General features: G+C 43.7%; 1 pseudogene; it reads right to left on the bottom strand.

Moving 5' to 3' along the window:
• Window positions 1-3,101: 3,101 nt before the first annotated feature.
• On the bottom strand, window positions 3,102-4,045 carry LOC101648839 (annotated as a pseudogene).
• Window positions 4,046-4,870: the final 825 nt, after the last annotated feature.

Below are 4,870 nucleotides of genomic sequence, written 5' to 3'. Positions count from 1 at the left end.
GCTTCATGTGGCTTCCCGTCAGAAATGTCTCACAGGGAGTGAAGAGAGAGAGAGAGAGAGACTCCTGCCTCCAAGGAGGAAAAACTGGAGTTCTCAGAATCCTCAGGAGAAGGCCATGCCCACACAGAGGTCTCATTGGTTATCACCTGATTGACAGGCTACACTCCACCCCTTCACTCATAATCCTCAAATTGACAAGCGATTATATAACTACTACAATTCGGATATCAGTAAGTCCTCTTGGCTACATTGCACTTGATCAAACCCCACTAGGTATTTTATGCTCTCCTCACCACCAACGGTTCTGGGAGAACATTGGAGAGGGGGAGGTGGGTGTAAAGAAGGGAGAGCCAACAAACCCAGGGACAAGAGAATGACAAGTGATCTAAAAATATTGCTTTCTTAGATTACCTCATATTAGGCAGCTGGGCTGATGGAAACCTAAATAACAAAGGCCCCAGAGTTCACAGTAATTTGGGCAGGAAGGGTCCAAGGATTTTTATTTTCTTCTATGTGCTTATCAATAATTTCTAAACTTTCTAGAATGAATGCTGCTATTTTTGAATTTGGGGGTGGGGGGGAGTGTTATCTAACCATTTTAAAGATTATGGCAAATTTATATTTAGTAAAGTGCACAGAGATCCTGGCAACAATTCAATCCCCTGCCTCAGGCTCACTAAACTTCTTCTGAATCTCTCATTCCAGGGCCTCAACCCATAATTTTTCCATTGCCCATTATCATTCTAATGTACACACATTTTACAAGTTCCGGTCTATTTAAAGTTCAGTGTCAGCCATGATTAAGTTGGTTCAAACCAGTTGAAACTCTGCCTCAAACACAGAGCTGAGACGAGATGGTCAACACTGCATTCTGCATCTCATCTCTTTTTTGTGTTCCCCTTTGCGTATTTCTAAGGTTGTGAATAGAAGATGAGAAGAATATTTTTTCTCCGACAATTTCCCCTTCCCTACAGCCATTACTTTTTCTCCACTTTCCCTGATTCTAAATGCTAGTGAGACTCCTGAGAAGAATCTTTTGGGACAGGGTTTCCACTGTTTTGTTTTTTTCCAGTTTGACTCACTGCTGAGAATTTGCATTGCCACCCGGATATATTGAATCAGAACCTGCATTTTAAGGAGCCCCCATGTAATTCCTATGTATTCATAAGACTCTCTTGGGAATCTATAAGAATCACCTGGGGATCTTGTTAAAATGTAAATTCTATTTCATTTTATCCGGGGTGGCAATGTAAATTCTCAGCGGGGGTCAAACCAGAATGAACAGGTTCACAACCTTTCCCCAAAGGTGAAAGCCTTGTCCTTGCCAGAGCCTGGGAGAGGTACCAGGAAGTCGCAGCCTGTTCTTCTAGACCCTACATTCCCCTATCAACACCCAGGTGGCTTTTATGCATCTCTTTGCTGCTCTGGTTTATGGTAAGGACAAAAGCAGTAAAATGTTGAATTAAAGATATAGCTTTAAAAACACAAAACACTTCCATAAAAATGTTCTCTTTTTGGTAGGTTCACACAGCACCTGTTCATATATTTAAATGCCATATGCCAAACAAAATAGGCACCAAGCAAAGCAAAAAATAAAAAAGGAACAGTCCCTTACAGGTGGAGAAACAAATGAGGATGAGGATGATTTTAATACAAGGTGTACATGCATATTAAGCATAGATTAATGGCAATATTAAAAACTTATAAACAACTTAACAATAGGAATATGTTAAGTTGGCACACAATTGTTGAATTGTATGTTTGGTGGCCATCAAAAATTAATTTTGGAAGACAAGTTCAAGTCCAGGTGTTCTTTGCTCTTGGGTTGATGGTCTGGCTACTGCTGGTATGGCTAGTTTAACTAGTCAGCTGGGTGAATGGTACAGAACAAGGGTATGGAACTGAAACACATTATTCTTCAGGGGAGATAAACACATTATTCTTGTGGTAGGGGCAGAGGGATAGGGTGGGGGAAGTATTGAAAATGGCACTGGGCTATTGGAATATGCCACATGTTAAAATGTTCATTGGATGTGAAGTGTAACCGAGTCCACATGTTTGGATACAGTCCTCAGTCGTCTGAACTTTAAAAATGTCAATGGAAGAATCCAGCCTTTCTCCTAATCTATTTTAGTGTTGTTGCTGTTGTTAGGTACCATTGAGTCAGTTCCAGCCCATAGCAATCCAATGCACAGCATAACAAAATACTAGCTGGTCCTGGGCCATTCTAGCAATTATTCCTATGCCTGAGCCGATTGTTGCAGCCACTGTGTCAGGGCCTTCCTTTTCACTGCCACTCTACTTTACCAAGCATGATGTCCTTCTCTGGGCACTGGTCTCTCCTCACAACACGTCGAAAGTATATAAAACAAAGTCTTGCCATCCTTGCTGTGAAGGAGGACTCTAGCCATACTTCTTCAAAGACAGATTTGTTTGTCCTTTTTGCAGGCCAGAGTACTTTCGATAGTCTTCCCCACCACAATTCAAAGACCCAATTCTTCTTCAGGGTTTTTTATTCAAAGTCCAACTTTCATTTGCATATGAAGCAATTGAAAATACCATGGCTTGGGTCAGGGGCACTTTTTGCCTCAAAGTAACATTCTTGCTTTCAAATACGCTAACGAGGCCTGGTGTTGCAGATTTACCCAATGCAATGCGTCTTTTGAGGTCTTGACTGCTGCTTCCATGTCCTGTGAGCATTGATTGGATTGTGGATCCAAGCAAGGCTCATCCTTGACAATCTCAATCTTTTCTCCAGCTTGATCACTGCGTTACATTTGGTCCAGTTGGGCAGAGTTGGGTCTTCTTTACATTGAGTCACAATACACACTGAAGGCTGCAGTCCTTGATCTGCATCAGCAGGTGCTTCAGGTCCTCCCCATTTTCAGAAAGCAAGGTTGTGCCATTTGTGTATTTCAGGTTGTTAATGAGCCTTCCTCTAATCCTGATGCCACACTCTTCTTCATATAATCCAGCTTCTCGGCTGATTTGCTCAGCACACAGATTGATAAGTATGGTGACAAAATACAACCAGGTCACACATTTTCTTTCTTTTTTTCTAAACTTTATCAGTTATTTAATTAAGTTCTTTTGCAAGCAATCTAGAACACCAATTTATGACGATTAATTCCATTTGTGAGCGCAAAGGTAGCACACAAGTAGCCTCGGAGCTGGGAAGAACTTTTATTTTTGCCAAAATGTTTCCAGTCCAAGGCTTTCTGATCAGCCTTGCGCTGATGTGTGATCTCACCTTTCTCTTTCTCAGTGTCAAAGATCTTGCCTACTTGGTGTCTGTGCTTCCACGGCTGCTGCTTCTCGAAGTAGGCGCCCGTGAGATGCTTGGGGATTGTCACACCACTGATAGCAACTTTGGTGGAGGTGGTGGTGACAGATTTCTGGTGACTTCTCCACAGAGGCAATCGATGGGACGAGAGAGGTCAGCAAGCCACTGCCCAGCTCCTTCGGGAAAGCCACTCTCTTGCCTCGGTGGCGCCAGTGAAGATGATCAGAACGGTCCCCAGGGGGATGCTGGCGTCTTCTCCTACCTGCTCTTTTTGTCGGTCCCCAGGGGGATGCTGGTGTCTTCTCCTACCTGCTCTTTTTGTCGTTGCTCAGTGCTTCCGAGACATGTCTTCCAGAGGCATTTTGTACAGCTGAACTACTCGGGTTCCACCATTCTTGTCACCACCAACTGGCTTTGTGACTGTTGCCAGCTGCTGTTCTTTTTCCTCCTCCTCCTCCTCCTCCTCCTCCTCCTCCTCCTTCTCCTCCTCCTTCTCCTCCTCCTCCTCCTTCTTCTTCTCAATCCTGGATTGACCGCTGAATACTTCCTCTTGTGCATGGCCTTTTTGGTATACATGGCAGAGTGGGAACACCGACCAATTCCTCTGACCAGGACGGGGTTTCGGTGGCAGTGGGACTTCCCCTCCTTGAGCTTTTTGCCCTTGATTTTAGTTTTCTTAACTTGGCCGCCAGCATTTCCTTTTTTGACTTCAGGTTTCTTCTCCTTGGTGTCCGGCTTCTCCCCAGCCTTTTCTCCCATCATCTTGCAAGATGGGAAAGAGAGTTAATGCGGCAGCTTCTGGTCTATAAGGCATCCAGCACACACCTCCCCTGATTTTAAACCATGCAGTATTCCCTTGTCCTGTTCATCCAACTGCCTCTTTATCCATGTACAAGTTTCTCATGAGTACAATGAAGTATTGTGGAATTCCTCCCCGCCCTTTTCCCCCTCAAAGTTATCCATAGTTTGTTAGGGTACACACAATCCAATGCCTTGACATAATCAATAAAACACAAGCAAATATTTCTTTGGTGGTCTCTGCTTTCAGCCAAGGTCTATCTGACATCAGAGATATAGCCCTTGCTCCATGTCTTCTTCTGAATCTGGCCTGAACCTCTGGCAGCTCCTGGTCAATGTACTGTTGCAACCGTTATTGGATGGGCTTTGGCAAAACCTTACTTGCATGTGATGTTCTCTCTCTCTCTCTCTCTTTTAAATCATTTTATTAGAGACTAAAACACCTCTTTTCACAATCTGTACATACATCAATTGTGTCCAGCACATTCGTACATATGTTGCCATCATCATTCTCAAAACACCTGCTTTCTACTTGAGCCCTTGGAATTATTATTTTATTATTATTATTATTTTATCATATCTTACACCATCCGACATCTCCCTCACCCACTTCTCCGCTGTCCGTCCCCCAGGGAGGAGGTTATATGTAGACCTTGTCATCTGTTCCCCTTTTCTCCCTCACCTTCCCTCCACCCTCCCAATATTGCCACTCTCACCACTGGTCCTGGTGGTTCATCTGTTCTGGGTTCACTGTATTTCCAGTTCCTATCTGTACCAGTGTACATCCTC

Source organism: Echinops telfairi, unplaced genomic scaffold (assembly GCF_000313985.2).
Source record: "Echinops telfairi isolate 266 unplaced genomic scaffold, ASM31398v2 ScPeMD7_2;HRSCAF=8, whole genome shotgun sequence".
NCBI classification, from domain to species: domain Eukaryota; kingdom Metazoa; phylum Chordata; class Mammalia; order Afrosoricida; family Tenrecidae; genus Echinops; species Echinops telfairi.
The sequence above is the reverse complement of the archived record's forward strand: the minus strand, read 5'-3'. Positions and strand labels throughout refer to the sequence as shown.